The following is a 19,166-nucleotide window of genomic DNA, read 5'->3' on the forward strand; positions in this document are numbered from 1 at the left end:
AGGTGCCAGAACTCACCAAGAACGCCTCCCTTGTTCTTTTAGAATGGCAATGGTGCCCACATGAGATGTACCGGAATTAAGTTCTGGTGAGTTCCAGGTAAAAAAAGCTCTGCTCATAGGGTTGCTGCAAGGATAAAACTAGTTGGAAAACTGCATTGTGAAGTTTGGAGAAAATCAAATTTTGCAAAATGTGTTTTGCTTCAGGAAGTGTGAATCTGGCAGGTTTGCCTTTAAATGCAAACTGAACCGAATCCCTCACCTATTTCTATTTAGTGGTGACTGAGCTGGTGGTTGCCCCCTCCCAAAGTTGAAAGTTGACCTGCAGGTCTTGGAATTGCCCTTGTGGTTTAGCAAGACATCTCTTGCACGGTTTTTGCTATATCTCTAGGAACCTATTCTGCTAGATGTGTGCAAAGGCCTTAAAATAGAATTCTCTTCTTCATCATAGTTACCTTCTCTGAAATTACGAAGAAACTGTATGTGAGCAAAAGCATTTGTGCTCTGAAAGGGAAACGCAGAGAGCTCTTCTTTCTAATGAATATGTCAATAATAATGATGCCTGCTGATGAGTCAGGTTTTAGTTTCAATATACATAATTGAAAGCAGCAGGAATCATAAAACATCAATGTTAATTCAAGCTCTCGTTACTTGAAAAGTATGAAATGTGTAAGAACTGTGGCAGAATCCGCGACCTGGGAGAGGAGAGGGTTGAAGAAGACTGGAAGAAATTTAAGATTTATTTACAAAAGTACTGTAATTTGGTTGAATCCTAACAAGGAAGCCAGAGCAGAAATAACTGTCTACCATTAAATTATAATTTTTTATTTGAGTTTAACCTAAATATTGCACTTAAGAGTATAAACAAGATGATAATTTGCTTGGAAAAATTCGTTTTTAATGATGAGAGTGGAAGCGGGAGACGTGAGGGAGTCCGCAATAGAATGAAAAGATGTTATGAAACCTATTTTGTTTGTTAAATATGTATCTGTAAAAAATCTTAATAAAAATTTTTATAAAAAAAAAAAAAAAAAATTAAATGTGTAAGAACTGAACACAGAATGGCAATTTACCTTCCATGTCACCTTCCTGTAGTTATTGCTGGAACATTTTTTAACCCCGTGGGAATTCTTTGTTTGTATCTACTGGAAAATGTAGCAGTGATCAGACAAGAAGACAGTAAGAAAGCTGAAAGAGTCACAGAGGATTCAACATTTCTCTGTTTCATGTGTATACAAGCGTGTGTAAAAAAGAGGAAGAAAAAAGAAGAAGAAGCAAACCATCTCGGAACCTGAGAGCAGAACAGAGCCAAATTACAGGTGGAAATTAGAACAAGATCATTGGGGAATAAAATCATAGACATTTGCCAGCAACCCAGGGAAATCTCTCATTTTGCAAGGAGATAGGAATTGAACAAAGTCATCAAAGCATTGAAATGGAAATTGGGAGGGGGGCATTCGTGGTAAAAGGAAGTTGCACCACAAGAGCTATTCAATAAGTTTAGACAAATAATTATATTTTTTTTAAAAAAAAAACCTCTTCCCATAGCAGTTTACAACTTTATGTTTTAAAACAAAGAGTCAGATACAATAAATGCTGAACCCCTTTTTACCTGCTTGAATGGCAGCCAAAAGGGATTGCTCCTTGGACGACAGAAGTGGCAGAAGACTGAATTCTTGCCATTGCCTTTCAAGAAAGAACCTGGGTGAGGCTACAGAAACATGCATTTGCTTTTTTCGGGGAGGGGACGACTGAAAGTGCTTTAAAGACTACCACCATCTTGAAGAATACCTGCCTGCTTTTTTCATGCTTAGAGTACAGTCGTACCTTGGTTGTCAAACACCTTGGAACTCATCCATTTTGGCTCCCGAACACCGCAAACCCGGAAGTGAGTGTTCCGGTTTGCGAACGTTTTTTGGAAGCAAGACGTCCAACGCAGCTTCCGCGGCTTCCGTCTGAGTGCAGGAAGCTCCTGCAGCCAATCGGAAGCCACACCTTGGTTTTCAAATGTTTTTGGAAGGCGAACGGACTTCTGGAACGGATTCCATTCGAGAACCAAGGTACGACTGTATGTATATTTAGAAATAAAATGTTACAAAAGGAATCTGCAGTGATCTCTCTTTACAAGGATAATTCATCTCTGTAAGCACAGAGTTAATGCTAGGAAACTTCCTACCACTCAGGCGATTGATGTACTCGGGGTACCCAAAGCACTATGTATAGAAGACTTCCATACAAGTAAATTGATCGCTCTCAGTGTTTTGCTGGGAGAACTTTAGTCTCACTATCTGGTTATTAGTCGTAAGGTTGATTGGAAATCCATTTTATTATGGTTTAATATTTTGAGATTGAAATACCACCCCTGCTTTGGAACAAAGAGAAACTTAAAATAAAGTCACCACCAACTGCTGCCCTGGCCATTGTGATCATTCTGGGCTTCGGCTGTGGCGGTTAATCTGCCATGTTGCTCCCTCCAACCCCACAGATATTGTCCTCCCCATTTTCCAAGGGTCTAATCATCTGCATATGTACTTGAACTCAATTGGACTTACTTCTGAGTAAATATTCATAGGTGCGAGTGGCACATGAGAGTTTATGCTTCCTCTCTGATGTCTACAGATAACAGCTTTTAAAATATATCTTAAAAGAAGCAGCAAGTACCTGATATCTTTTAGCCTAAACATGTAAGGAAGGAGACTAAAGTATTGGACTGATCTTTTCTAAGTAGGTCTCTTCAACGTGGTATAAATGTCCCAGCATATATCATAGCTATGTATGATAGAAATCCCTAAGGTGAGAGAACCCTAATGCATCATTACATATAATGGCAGATCACATGACTTTTTAATTTAAATGCCTCAAAATGAGTATAATTCCCCTTGGAAATCTAGCCATTGTCCAATTATACTAAGTTCATTTAAAGAGACTTCTTCATGCATGTGATCTTTCAAACCATAGCATTTGTCTGAGGTGAATGATTGCCAAAGTCATACTAGTGAGGATAGTGGTTTTTATTTTATTTTAAGGAATTGGGCAAGCAGGACTTCATCAGAAAGGTACCTACCACTTCTTTTTGCATATGGCAATGAAATAATCATTTCCCCTCTTTATCCCTCTGGTAGTAGGGTTGCCTGAAGATTTTGTTCACATTTTTAGGTGCACCAATCTAATTCACAATCCCTTGACTATTATGTTGATCTGAATGCAATTATCATTTGGTTTTTGCACTTCTCTGAATTTTGTGATATCTTTCTTTTGCTTTAAAAAGTACCAAAATGCATATTAAAATGTGTGTTTTAGATTGAAATGCATGCAAATATGTATTTTAGGGTAAAATGCACATTTTTAAATGAAAACGTGTTCACTAATGATGAAAACTTTCATACATTTCCCCCAAACAAAAATTAAGAGATTGACGTAGAAATGGGATAGACTTAGGAATCACTGTATGTGAAATCAGTTACAGATAGGTAGCCGTGTTGGTCTGCCATAGTCAAAACAAAAAAAATTCCTTCCAGTAGCACCTTAAAGACCAACTAAGTTAGTTCTTGGTATGAGCTTTCGTGTGCATCTGAAGAAGTGTGCATGCACACGAAAGCTCATACCAAGAACTAACTTAGTTGGTCTTTAAGGTGCTACTGGAAGGATTTTTTTTTTGTTTTGTATGTGAAATCGACACAGACCGACCACAAGGAAACTAATCCAGCAATTCCTTCCTGATAGATACTATCTCTGAGGTATCGTGCTTCACTCCCTCTCCTGCCTTGCCTGCCATTCCTCAGCATTGCCATATTGCCCTGGAAAGAACTGTGGCTGCAAAGTTGTTCCCTCTGTCTGCTTTGTACCATTCATTTTAGCATGCCAGCAGAACCTGCAAAAGGTATTAAGATAATGGCATCTTGGATATTAGTTCCTTCATGGAACACATGCCTTACACACTTGATTTTCCACTCATCAGCATGTGGCTCCCTCAGCTTCACTCCTAATTAAAGTGAAGATTTTTTTTAAAAAGAACTCAAGGTAGATACTGTAACTTTTGTATCCATAATTGTACTCTTAAAATCCTGAATGCAAAATAAATAAATAAAATTGAAGGCACTTCATATTGCCTTTCTGAGAGGTTAAAACATTATTCTCATCTAGGTATTCTTCTTTTCTTGCCCTAGTTATTGTCTGCATAATTTGGCTGAGGAATTATTGAAGATACTTAGCAAAACCCGAGGCTAATTTGCTCCAATCTATAGACTTACAAGTGCTGCTTGAGAGATCTTAGGATTTGCTATTTAGCCACTTAAATTTAGAAAAGTTCATATTTATTGCATCATAACTTGCAAATGAGCTGTGAAGTTTGCTGAATTTACAAGAAAATGTGACTTACAATATCATTGCTTGGGACGGTGACCAGAACAAAATGGGAGGGCAGGAAAACAGCCTTAAAAACAGGGGGTTAGGTCCCCATAAATAGTTCTGCCAGCAGTAGCAAACACAAGGGCTTCCACTAGCACAACAGTGCTTTGGCTCCCCTGGTGCCCCCCCCCATCAGCTGTGGGGGGGTTGGGAGAACCCACTGAACAGGGGGAAGAGAGGGAAGGTTACTGCATTAGTGAAGCAGGAATGCTTGCTCTGACATGATGTTTGTTTTAGCACAACGCTGAATTCCTCCCATAGGGATGTATTTAACTAATCCTACACAGATTAGGGACACGGGTGGCGCTGTGGGTAAAACCTCAGTGCCTAGGACTTGCCGATCGCATGGTCGGCGGTTCAAATCCCCGCGGCGGGGTGAGCTCCTGTCTTTCAGTCCCAGCTCCTGCCCACCTAGCAGTTCGAAAGCACCCCTAAGTGCAAGTAGATAAATAGGTACCGCTTTCTAGCGGGAAGGTAAACGGCATTTCCGTGTGCTGCGCTGGTGCTGGCTCGCCAGAGCAGCTTCATCACGCTGGCCACGTGACCCGGAAGTGTCTCCGGACAGCGCTGGCCCCCGGCCTCTTAAGTGAGATGGGCGCACAACCCTAGAGTCGGACACAACTGGCCCGTACGGGCAGTGGTACCTTTACCTTTACCTTTACACAGATTAGACTCATTGAAATTAATGAACCTAAGATAGTCATATCTGTTGACAGAAATAGGTCTACTCTGAGTAGGAGTCATGTTGAATATCACCCACAATGTCTTCTTTCCCTTGCCCCAAATTCCAATGACTGTCTGTGCCATTTTAAAGCACCTGTTGGGGAGTCTGTAACCAAAGTTGCGTTCCTATGATCTGGTCATACTTTCCTTCTTTCCCTGTTTTACTTGTGTACTCATCCTCTGTGCCTTTTCCTGGTCCTGCCTAGCACCTTCCCCTTGACCAAGCCAGTCATGAAACTGTCTATGCACCTGCCAAGACACAATCATACGAGACTCTATGAAACATGAAGGAAGAAGATATAGAGCTCATCTCACTCTATAGGCCAAGGGAGCTGGCGTTTGTCCGTAGACAGCTTCCAGGTCATGTGTCCAGCATGACTAAGCTGATTCTGGTGAACCAGAGCAGTGCACGGAAACACTGTTTACCTTCCCACCGGAGCAGTACCTATTTATCTACTTGCACTTTGATGTGCTTTTGAACTGCTAGGTGGGCAGGAGCTGGGACCGAACAACAGGCACTCACCCCGTCACAGGGATTTGAACTGCCGACCTTCCGATTGGCAAGCCTTAGGCTCTGTGGTTTAGACCACAGCAAATCTCTGTTGCTATATCTTCCTGGTTGCCTCTGTATACAAATTATGGAATTTGCCTGCAAAATGGGTACCACAGTTTAAGATATATGCTTGAGTTAGGCTTTCCTACTCTCTTTTTGAGTAGGGGTAAGTGGATCTGTCAATTTTGTTTCCTTTCACATTTCCACCTCAACTTGCGATTTGTTTGTTGGTTTGTGTAAAACCTATGAATTTTAACAGGGAGAAATGTAAAGTATTGCACTTGGGCAAAAAAAATGAGAGGCACAAATACAAGATGGGTGACACCTGGCTTGAGAGCAGTACATGTGAAAAGGATCTAGGAGTCTTGGTTGACCACAAACTTGACATGAGCCAACAGTGTGACGCAGCAGCTAAAAAAGCCAATGCCATTCTGGGCTGCATCAATAGGAATATAGCATCTAAATCAAGGGAAGTAATAGTGCCACTGTATTCTGCTCTGGTCAGACCTCACCTGGAGTACTGTGTCCAGTTCTGGGCACCACAGTTCAAGAAGGACACTGACAAACTCGAACGTGTCCAGAGGAGGGCAACCAAAATGGTCAAAGGCCTGGAAACAATGCCTTATGAGGAAGGGCTAGGGGAGCTGGGCATGTTTAGCCTGGAGAAGAGGAGGTTAAGGGGTGATATGATAGCCATGTTCAAATATATAAAAGGATGTCACATAGAGGAGGGAGAAAGGTTGTTTTCTGCTGCTCCAGAGAAGCGGACACGGAGCAATGGATCCAAACTACAAGAAAGAAGATTCCACCTAAACATTAGGAAGAACTTCCTGACAGTAAGAGCTGTTTGACAGTGGAAATTGCCCCCAAGGAGTGTGGTGGAGTCTCCTTCTTTGGAGGTCTTTAAGCAGAGGCTTGACAACCATATGTCAGGAGTGCTCTGATGGTGTGTCCTGCTTGGCAGGGGGTTGGACTCAATGGCCCTTATGGTCTCTTCCAACTCTATGATTCTATGATTCTATGATTCTATTAATCTTTCCTAATATACATATTTTTGTATGCTATCTTGTCTGATATACATATTTTTGCAAAGCAGTTTCCCATAACACTAATATGTGCATTTCTATGCAGACTTTACCATAGTAAATGGATTTTTGTACACATTTCTTGGCTGGAGAACCACACTACAAAATTCAGAGATGTATGAATCTCCAAGGACGTCTGTGTTTCAGTTTACACATTGTTTCAGAAAGTATGAATTAGGTAGGTTTGCCTCTAAATGTGAACTGAATCAAATTTCTTCCCATTCCTATTCTTGAAGTGCCAGCTGCTCAAGTTGGAGCTGATTTAGTCAATCAGGTTTGACTCATGGTTGCTACAAGTTCTGTGTAAGAGAGTCATTATTCTTTTGCCTGTGAATTACATCCACTAAGTTAGCAACACTGGGGTTATTTGGCGGGATAAGATCATGCTCGGTGGTGCTCTGTTAAATCCATGTGGGCTACATTTGATGCATTCCATTAGTCTGTGGCTGCAAGTACACCATTAGTTATTTCTGTGCAATCCGAGGGCCTTCTGGTGGTTTCCTCACTGGAAGAGGTGAGGTTACAGGGAACCAGGCAGAGAGCCTTTTCGGTAGTTGTACCCACCCTGTGGAACACCCTTCTAGCAAATGTCAAACAGATAAACAGCAACGTGAATTTTAAAAGACATCAGAAGGCAGCCCTGTTCAGGAAAATTCATAGTGTGTGATGTTTTAATGTGTTTTTACTAATTTTTGTTGTTGGGAGCTGCCCAGAATAGCTGAGGCAACCCAGTCAGATGGGTGGCATATAAATATGTTGTTGTTATCAACACAATCTCCTTAATGTAATGTGTTCCTTTAAAGAGAACTGGTCAATCTGGTAGCAGTGTGAACTTGTTTTGTGGAAACTGCTACTCAAGAAAAAAACAAAATGAGCTTTAACCTCCTTTCATTGAAGACAGGTGAAATTTTGATAGTAGGTGCTGGAGAGAACAACCTGAGAGTTTCCTCAAAATTTCAGGAACCATCTCTTTTTCCCTCTCCTCTTGCAAGTGTTTATTGTAATGCCTGGCAAATTTCACGCAAAAACATTTTACATTTGTGGGCTGCCACTGATGTTTTTTGTCTCCGCTTAGTGCCCTGCGAACCTTGGCTCTCAGTTTTCTAACAGATTTTCAGAGTAAATTTTCATCGTTTGCCTTCCTGGAAATGTGTTAGTGCACTGAAACCTTAGAAATGGGACCACAGCTTATGCCTTTCACCAGAAGCTTAGATGCACATTCAGCATTGTGAAAAGCTGCGTGCTGTGGTTATATGGCCTGGTGATCATCTGCAAGGGGGTGTAAAATGAAGGCCCATTAATTTTATCACTTTAAAAGGAAGAAAAGTACTGGGCCTATGCAATTAGTCACATTTCAAAGACACCCTTCTAAATGAATGTAAGAAAATGCACGTTTATATGTCACATATGCATGTTGCTTGGGGGCTAGGGCTCAGGGGCTCTGCAGCAGCAGCTCATTCTGTTTTATTTGTATACAGTTGACATAATTTGCATGAAATCTGCATGAACTCGGAGAATAAGAAGTCCCATGTCACAACACTTCTGCTATGCCCTTTGTGCAAATTTCAGTATGAGACCAAAAATTGTCTGTCATTGGAATGTTCATCCATTAATTAAGATCTGAGTGGATGTGGAGCACCTTCCTATTCACTCAGCACTGATTGAAACCGTAGTAAGTTTTCACTAAGAGATGGTCAAACCCAATGAGGGATATAACCCATGGCGTAATGTGGGTTACCATTACCTGGGTCCACACAGAAGGGGAGGAGTGGGAGTCAGGGAAATGTACAGAGTACACATACACATTCAACTGTCTAACAGTGCCCATGTCACCCAGGAGATTGTAGCTGCAGAGATAAGAAAAGAAGAGTTGTTCCATTGTCAGGAGAGGTCACTTCCTGGATTGCATGGAGAAACCATTTTCAATGGAGCCCAGCAATGTATTGAGGCAGCACCAGGCGACAAAATTTTGTGCCCCTAACAATTTTGCACTTGGAGCTACCGTCCCTGTGCCCCTTCTGATACACCACTGAATATAACCCACAATTGGGTCACCAACTGTAACTGTAATCTCCTATAGAAAGCTGGGGAAGATTGCTTTTCACAGAATCATAGAATTGTAGGGTTGGAAGGGATCTCAACTGAAGTTCGTGACAGATGGCCATCCAACCTCCTGAGGTTGTGCATTCCATGTCTAAAGCTCTTACTGCCAGAAGCTATTCCTAACATTTAGTCAGAATCTCCTTTCTCCACCCCCAAGCAGCAGAAAACAAGATTGCCAAGTGCTTTAAAATGGCTCACCTTCTTTAGTATTTGGCACTCTAGCACATGGGAACTGTAGCGCAGGAGCTAAGCATGGAAAGCCACACATTGGGTAAGTGACTGTATGATACTCTCTCTCCTTCCTCCTGCTCTGCTATAGGATTGGCTGTTGGCCCGTGCTCCATACTGACACTCAGGAAGCCCCTTGTGGAATAGGAAGTGCCAGCAGCAGCAGTATTGGTCACGGCAGGGACACTGGGAGGGCCACTGGGAACAGTGCAGCCAGATCATTCCTCACTTGGGCTTCGTCGTTGCATTGGTTGCGATGCCATTTTTAAAAGTGATGGATTTGTTTAGTAATATTTTCCCCCCATTGGTTGATTGTTCCGTAGTTCATGAAGCAAGGGTTGGTTTGTTTTCCCCAAATGGCCAAATGTTGTTTTTTTTTTGTTTTCTCAGCTGCCAGACTTACTTTTGCAAAGGTCACATTTGAATGATGCATGCCCAGTCCTTGGGGCATATGTGAGGAGCGATGTTATTGTTCTATACATTACATAAACCACTTTTAAAAGTTCAAGTCAATTCCAGCCATGAACAAACACGTGCAAATCATCTGCCAAGCTTGTACCAGCCTTTTGCAGCTCCTACTCTGAGGAGAGCAGATCATGCAGATGGACAATAAGCACATAAACTCAAAGCAGGGTGCAATTTAACTTCCATGCAGAAGAACCTTTGAGAGGTAGGGGCAATCACCAGAAATACATCCTGAATTGATCAAAGTTTTAGATGTGAATAACATATTTCACACAGTGGCCAACAAGATGTCCACAAGTGGGGCACACATTTCTACAACTATCTGCAATTAGCATTCAAGTCTGAATGAAAAGTCATCAGCATTTTAGTGTGAATTTCTCCTAATATACACACTTTTATATGCAGTTTCATCAATATATTCCATTTCTGCATGTTATTTTCACTAATGCATGATTTTTAAAATTCTGCTTAGCAAATAAAGCACTGCTGGGTCGCTGCCACCAGAGCTATACTTGGAACCCCTAATACATGGATTTTTATCCATACTTTAGTATATGGATTGCTGTCCACATTACTCAGCTGGAGAACTGGATTGTGAAGTTCAGAATTGAACATTTTGAAGGTTGGCTATGTTTCAGAATGTGGACTGTTTTGGAAAAATGTGAATTTGGTCAGTTCACCTTTAAATGCAAACAGAATCAAATTTCTCCTCCATCCCTAAGCACAGCCTACACCAACCTGCTAATCTCCAGATGTTTTAGACTACAACTCCCATCACCACCAGCAAACTCTTTAGCATTTCCTCACAGGGAAGGTGCTTCTAACCCTTAACCATTTGGTTTCCAAGTCTGTGCACCTGCAAGACCATTTATCACCTATGGTACTCTGCGATCAAGCTTTCCTCACCCTAACCTATCCATTACTTCTCAAGTGATATGGCAAATAGGAGGGAGGGAGGCAACAAGAGTGAGAAAGCTGGGATCTTATCAAATGTTATCATAAGGCCAGTCAAACACTACAAAATCGTCTTTTTAAATTTTAGCTGCATCTGAACTTAACATGTATTTAGCTTTAGCTAAATCATATTATCCTGAAAGTGCAACCACAATCTCATACTGTATGTGTACAAACACCTGCCTCCTTTTAATAGAAGTGCTTTGGGATACAATTCACAGTTCTGTGCAATAAAAAAAAGGAAAACAAGAAGCCCTGAAAGATGAATCTTCATAACATACATCTAATTTATTCTACTACCTATGTGATGATGCATTAGCCTCTAACATAGGCTGTTCTTGTGATTATTTTACAGCAAATGATATTACAATAAGTGCTTAGCCCCTGCAACAGACATTGCAGCAGTCAATAAATAAAATAATTATGCCTGTTTTTTTATATTGCTAAGATTTCGGAATACATTCTTTAATTAAGACGGGAATAACAAGCACAGATGCAATAGCACAATCAGAGATGAGCTTTAGATCACCAATATAGGCAGCTTCTCAATGAATAACTAGAACAAATTCAAAGGCAGAGAAAGAAAGAACCCACAATTGGTCACAAACCAATAGGATGGCATGGAACAGTTATGCCAATGGACTCCAGCCATTGTGTGACTCTAGAATTATACATTCACCGTTAAATATGAGGGTATTTATCATATAATGTATGGTGTGTGCTTGAACACACACACAAAACCAGTATTAAATATTTAAAAGGACCTATTGGGTCTTAACGTTTACAACCATATTGATTGTTTATTTTAAATTATGGCCCTTTAAAACTGAGCAATGGCTTTAAATAAGAGGCTGTTTAAAACAATATATCTAATTAGAGAGGCACCACTCTAAAGATTGCTTTCTCTCTGCAGTTTGTAAGGATTAAATATCCAAGCCTAAATTCTTTATTGCTGATTTCTAATATTAAACTGGTGACACATAAGCAGTGCTGATTGCAATATAAAGAATTATTCTCTTGGGCCCTACTTGTATTCATTCTCATTCTACACTTTAAAAACCCATTCATCAATTACTCTGCAGTGGCACCGGAGCTTAGCATGCACATATTATCTTCCCTCATATTCCAATGCAGCCTTCTGAAGAGAGATGGAAAGGCGGGTGGCCGGGTGGGGCGGGGGAGGGAAGATGAGGCAGGATGCAACTGTGGGTTTTTGTGTGCTGATGCACACATTCCGATCTGATTGTATGTGCAGAGACTTCACTGCTCACAGCAGTGCAGGGAGCGTTTTCCACATACGGTGGGTCTAATCACCTCCATGCATGTTCTTAAAAAGAAACATCCTCTCCTTGCGTTTAGTGCCTTGAGCCAAGCTCTAGTCTTATAAGCTGCTAGGTGAGCACTGGAGGAGGCGAAAACCTTTTGATATGCAGCAGAAGTGAGTTGCTGCATAATATAAAATGATGGTACTATTAATCCTATAGCAGTGGTGAGATACCCAGCCCCCGCTTTGCTACTGATATCCAAACCATTGTCTCAGGCTTTAAGCTTCATCAGTATGCAAACCGAGTGTCAGTATGATGGGTGGTAACTTGGTTGGGTGCACTTTCTACATTTCTGGCAAATGAGTATAATTATTTTCAGAGCTGCGGGCAACTCATGCATGTTTTATCCTCCATCTGGACCTGCACAGTACACAATAGTGATAAAAGATGATTTCCCCCCCCTTGGATGTTCATAGGCCATCATCGACACAGTGTGATGAAATGGTCATGTATCCCTTAGCACTTCTATATCTGCCACAGCTTGACAACAAAATTACTTCCCTATAGTACTAAAACACTTCAAATATTCAAGCCCTCTGTGCATATATTTGTGTTTTGAAGCATTCGGCGTTAACATAATGTGGTAATTTATAAACTGACAAATTAACTATGCAGAAATCTCAGAGTACAAGGCCTTCAGAGGTCTGCCAAAAGCAGCAGCAAAAAAAAATTAAAATGGGGTGGGGAGGGAAGGAAGGAAGGAAGGAAACGAAATATTTGTGCATTCTGAAACAATCCTAGTAATAATAACCATGATAATCAATAATAGTAATAGTTTTAATATTATCAGCAAGCTGAGATACCTTTCCCAGACTCCCATATAACTTAAGAATAGTTACTGCGTGGGGAAGGTGAGTGGGTCACGGATGTGGCAAAAATGCAAAGTTTCTAGAGGGATAACTTACACAGGGGCAGTCTCAAGAAAAAAATAATTCAAAAAATTAAATATTAAAATTCACAAGGGGAAATAAACTGTCAGAGTGGGTAAAATCAATATCGTTTTAAAGAGGATTATTCATGAGAATCGGAGGGGGAGGAGAGAAGAAAGAGAAGCGTCCTTTGTTTCTTTGTTATAAAATCATTTTACTGATTAAAATTCATCTGTGTGAGAGCTCTCTTTAGTAAAAAGCAGGCCATCCTTATAGGTTTACTATTGATCTCTAAACAGCTAAAGGATGGGATGCAGGCAGCTCTTATCAAACGAAGCAAAGCGGAGCATTTGCACTTTTAGCATATTACCTCAATTCAGCCCCAAATATCTTAAAAGCTAATTTTCTTGGACTCTGGAGGAAGACCTTGTCATTTCTGCTGCCCCCACCTGTCTTGACTGTGAACATTTTTTGACTACCGTTTTGTTTTGGGTTGGTTTTTTGCTTGTCCCCCCGCCCTTTGAGGAGGCATGAAGTTCTTTACAATTTGCGGCAAGAAGGTTTCACATTCCTTCATCGTATTCCAAATCAAGCCCCCTGCCTCCCAAACACATGCCCACATATTCTGTGTGTGAATCCCTCTCCTTCCTCCCCCCCCCTCCACCTATCTCCACCCCCACCTTTAAATGGTATGTACCATGCTACAGGGGCCTACCAAACATCAGACAGTCTTTATCAGCAGTTGTGCCAGGGTCTCCATGGCAACAGTATAATAGATTTGCCCTTATTCAATCCCAGAGGCCACATTGAAGCGCAATGCAAAATTTGCTGGAGCCTGAATTCCTTTCAAGTCATGGCTCATGTGTCAGGAAACAAGTCAATGCACAGACAGCAGTAAACATAAAGATGGAAAGGAACCTTTACTCTCCAGTGCTGTTTGCTTACAGTGACATTCAAAAACTGAGGCCCCCTTCTAGATCTCATTTTTGTCTCGTTTTCTAGTTATTAATTCACTTCTTTGGGTAAGGGGAGGTGGGGGTGGGGGAAATGCCAGGATTTGCAGAAATAAACTGCCACAGAAAGTGCAAAGCAAGCTGTATGGAAGAGAAGAGTGTGCATTTTCTTAGACTTCCAAGGTTATTGAATTCAAAATGGCTGAGATCCACCATAGCAAACTATATATCCCAATGCTTGCTAGGAAGCAGACAGTGCTCTGGAATTCTTGCAACAACGAACAACAATAGCAAAACACACAATGAAAAGACGGTTAGCAACTAGAAGTGCATAAAAAAAATGTGCACACTCTCCTGGTCTGTTTTTTGGTGGCACAGGAAGAATCTACATTCTGTGTGTATGTGTGTGTTTATGTATGTGTGTGTGTGTGCGCGCGCGCACATCCCATGAAAAATGGACCATGTAAATGGCCTTCCTGCAGAAGACCACGAGGGATGGAGACTAAACCTTATCCACTGTGTCTTTTCAGAATAAGCCTGGAAACAGACACAAGCCTAACAGGTTAAATGATAACATCTTTAGAGTTTTGCTTTAATCATAGCTGGAAGATGATGGAATGACTGTGCACTTTGTTAATTGATTTTCTTCACTTATTTTCCAAACTGGCATGCTCAAAATACATGGCGCACAACTCAAATTACTCTAAGAACCCTTTTACCCTTTTTTGTACCAACAAATTGAAGAGGGTTAGTTTTTAAGATGCTGTCTAGGTTTGTCATTGCTTTTCTCCCAAGAAGCAGGCGTATTTTAATTTCGTGGCTGCTGTCACCATCTGCAGTGATCATGGAGCCCAAGAAAGTAAAATCTCTCACTGCCTCCATTTCTTCCCCTTCTATTTGCCAGGAGGTGATGGGACCAGTGGCCGTGATCTTCGTTTTTTTGATGTTGAGCTTCAGACCATATTTTGCGCTCTCCTCTTTCAACCTCATTAAGAGGTTCTTTAATTCCTCCTCACTTTCTGCCATCAAGGTTGTGTCATCTGTATATCTGAGGTTGCTATTTCTTCCGGCAATCTTAATTCCGGCTTGGGATTCATCCAGCCCAGCCTTTTGCATGATGATTTCTGCATATAAGTTAAATAAACAGGGAGACAATATAGAACCTTGTCATACTCCTTTCCCAATTTTGAACCAATCACTTGTTCCAAATCCAGTTCTAACTGTAGCTTCTTGTCCCACATAGAGATTTCTCAAGAGACAGATGAGGTGACCAGGCACTACCATTTCTTTAAGAATTTGCCATAGTTTGCTGTGGTCGACACAGTCAAAGGCTTTTGCATAGTCAATGAAGCAGAAGTAAATGTTTTTCTGGCACTCTCTAGCTTTTTCCATAATCCAGAGAATGTTCACAATTTGGTCTCTGATTCCTCTGCCTCTTCTAAATCCAGCTTGCACTTCTGGGAGTTCTCGGTCCACATACTGCTTGAGCCTTCCTTGTAGAATTTTAAGCATAACCTTGCTAGCGTGTGAAATGAGTGCAATTGTGCGGTAGTTGGAACATTCTTTGGCACTGCCCTTCTTTGGGATTGGGATGTAGACTGATCTTCTCCAATCCTCTGGCCACTGCTGAGTTTTCCAAACTTGCTGGCATATTGAGTGTAGCACCTTAACAGCATCATCTTTTAAAATTTTAAATAGTTCAGCTGGAATATCATCACTTCCACTGGCCTTGTTATTTGCAGTGCTTTCTAAGGCCCATTTGACTTCACTCTCCAGGATGTCTGGCTCAAGGTCAGCAACCACACTGCCTGGGGTATACGAGACATCCATATCTTTCTGATATAATTCCTCTGTGTATTCTTGCCACCTCTTCTTGATGTCTTCTGCTTCTGTTAGGTCCTTACCACTTTTGGCCTTTATTATGGTAATCTTTGTACGAAATGTTCCTTTCATATCTCCAATTTTCTTGAACAGATCTTTGGTTTTTCCCATTCTACTGTTTTCCTCTATTTCTTTGCATTGCTCATTTAAGAAGGTCTTCTTATCTCTCCTAGCTATTTTTTGGAAATCTGCATTCAATCTCTTGTATCTTTCACTATCTCCCTTGCATTTTGCTTGCCTTCTCTCCCCCGCTATTTGTAAGGCCTCATTGGACAGCCACTTTGCTTTCTTGCATTTCCTTTTCATTGGGATGGTTTTCGTTGCTGCCTCCTTACAAGCCTCCATCCATAGTTTTTCAGGCATTCTGTCCACCAAATCTAAATCCTTAAACCTGTTCCTCACTTCCACTGTGTATTCATAAGGGATTTGATTTATATTGTATTTTACTGGCCCAGTGGTTTTTCCTACTTTCTTCAGTTTAAGCTTGAATTTTGCTACAATAAACTGATGATCTGAGCCACAGTCAGCTCCAGGTCTTGTTTTTGCTGACTGTATAGAGCTTCTCCATCTTTGGCTGTAGAGAATATAATCAATCTGATTTCGATGCTGCCCATCTAGTGATGTCCATGTGTAGAGTCGTCTCTTGTGTTGTTAGAAAAGAGTGTTTATGATGACCAGCTATTAGCCTTTGCCCTCCTTCATTTTGAACTCCAAGGCCAAACTTGCCTGTTGTTCCTTTTATCTCTTGACTTCCTACTACAGTGGTATCTCGGGTTACATACACTTCAGGTTACATACGCTTCAGGTTACAGACTCTGCTAACCCAGAAATAGTACCTCAGGTTAAGAACTTTGCTTCAGGATGAGAACAGAAATCATGCACTGGTGACGCGGCAGCAGCAGGAGGCCCCATTAGCTAAAGTGGTGCTTCAGGTTAAGAACAGTTTCAGGTTAAGAATGGACCTCCAGAACAAATTAAGTACTTAACCTGAGGTACCACTGTATACTTCTCTTAATTTTGTGGTGCGGTTATCCAGCTAAATAAGCATATAGTAAAGGATGCATAAAAACCCATATATCAGTGAAAATAACATACCAGTGGTTCCCCATTTACGTGGAAGTTACATTCCAAACACCCGCACACATTCATGAAATTGTGTAAATTAGGGAGTAACCTATATCAGCTTAGCTGACACATGGGGGAGAACCTTCCTCACCCGTCAGCTATGTGAGAGTCGCACTATTTCTCAGCTCTCGTGCTCGAGCCAGGAGGACAGCACAGTTCTCACACAACTGGTAGGTGTGGAATGTTCTTCCCTGCCCATCAGCTGTGCCAGTCCATGGAGCCGCACTGTCCCTCCAGCTCATGTGTGTGGGGACAGAGCAGCTCTCACACAGTTGGCGGTCAATGAAGTTGCTGCTGCTGCTGCGCTACCCCGTATTTCAGCTACTAGGTGGGGAGGCCTCCTGCGTGTGAGGAGACCTTCCCCAGACCCTGAAGAGAGTGTCCTCTTTGGGCTCTGGGAAGGGTCTCCTCATGAGCCAGGAGGATCTGGGATCCTGACTGTGTGTATGTATGTGTGTGTGTATGTGAAGTTGAGCTCAAATAGAGTACATGTAAATGGGGCATTGCCTGTATGCCAATGCATTACATTAGGAGAAATTGCTTGCAAAAATTAAGCAAAATTGAATACAAAAATGTACATATTTAAGAGAAACACGCGCTGAAAAGCTGACAAATTATATGAATTAAACTTATAAACCCCTTTTTTTTACAAAGGTAACTCAAAGAGACTTATAACAATAATCGTAAGCGATTTACAACAGTAATTTTTTATGAGTTTTTGCTCATACATACACTTGTTCAGGAGGAATTTGAAGAGGGTTTATTATTATTATTATTATTATTATTATTTGCTCAGTCCTTCGGAAAGAAATAGGTATTGTTAGGTGCTGGGGGTTTAATGACTGTCATTTCAATTATTGCACACTGGCTAGTGTTTTATCTGGTTTCATGTTGTTAAGGGCCCTGGGCGCCTTCAGAAAGAAAGATGTACAGTTAAGTAATAAATATATGACCTGCCATTTTGAATCCCCCCAGAGGGTGGCAAACTGTCAAAGGGAGTGCCGCACCTGGCTTGAAGGGCTTAGGCTGCCCAGACCTGTTTCATGCATTGTTATGTGTAATTAACCATATTGTTACATATAGCCTAGTTATACCAAGGGCTTGAGTCAAGGAGGTGCATGTACTTGTGCAAAACACTTCTACATCCTGGGAGGATAGCTTGGTAGAGCATGGGACTCTTAATCTCAGGGACGTGGGTTCAAGCCCCACATTAGGCAAAATATTTCTGCATTGCAGGTGATTGGACTCGATGACCCTCATGGTCCCATCCAATGCCACAATTCTATGGTTGTCCATATGAGATGTGTTTGCTGATTTCCCCCTGCTGGGCAGCAGGCCACCCCCTATCTAATAGAATAGAAGGGGGGTTTTTTTGGGGGGGGGAGGTTTCTCCTGATTGTTGGGGTAAATTTGGGGGGGGGTTGCTGCTTGGAAAAGGGAGCTAAGCAGCCCCCAAGTAAAGATTACACACAGCCCTTTGGATTTAGCCAAAATGTTTTTGTGTCCATATATAGTTTACATTAAATTTAACAGTACAGTGGTACCTCGGGTTACAAACACCTCGGGTTACAAACACTTCGGGTTACAGACTCTGCTAACCTGGAAGTAGTACCTCGGGTTAAGAACTTTACTTCAGGATGAGAACAGAAATTGCACGGCGGCGGCGCAGTGGCAGCGGGAGGCCCCATTAGCTAAAGTGGTACCTCAGGTTAAGAACGGTTTCAGGTTAAGAACGGACCTCCGGAACGAATTAAGTTTGTAACCAGAGGTACCACTGTAGTGGGTAATTATTGTATAAATTGCATTCTCTCTCTTCCCTCCCCCTTTCTTTCTCACCAATCAACATGCAGCCAGTCTTCATAAAAGTTAAATAATGCTATGTGTAAGTTATAGATTGGAAGCAGGTGCCAGATGACAGGACAGCATTAATATGAATCATTGCAGTTATCTCTGAGATCCAAACACATGCATAAAGAATGTCCCTTGATCAGGTTTTAAAATAGACCTTTTTTAACCATATGAAATGTACCATGCCATTGAAAATAATGTCATTCCAAATTAATGCATGCTTAATGCTTTTAAAATAAATGCCATTTGAACAGATAGCAGATTTTAGACAAAAAGAGAGCAAAGAAGAAAGGAAAGGAAAGGAAAGGAAAGGAAAGGAAAGGAAAGGGAGAGAGAGAGAGAGAGAGAGAGAGAGAGAGAGAGAGAGAGAGAGAGAGAGAGAGTTTAATATGAGGGCCAAAGCCATTGGGTAGTCTAACCCACACATCACCTAGTATAGTGGCCAAATGCTCTATATTTCTAAACTGTTTTTATGCATTGCATTGTCTTTAAAGCATCACAATAGTCTTACAGGGAAACAGTTCATTAAATTACATTTACTACTCGCCCACTACACAAATCTAGCCTACCAATTCTAAGCATAACCGAAGAACCGCTATTAGGGTTAAGGGACAAATTTGGTTCCGTTTGAACTTAAAGGCAAATCTAAA

This window comes from Podarcis melisellensis (genome assembly GCF_964234715.1).
Source record: "Podarcis melisellensis genome assembly, chromosome: 11".
NCBI classification, from domain to species: Eukaryota; Metazoa; Chordata; class Lepidosauria; order Squamata; family Lacertidae; genus Podarcis; species Podarcis melisellensis.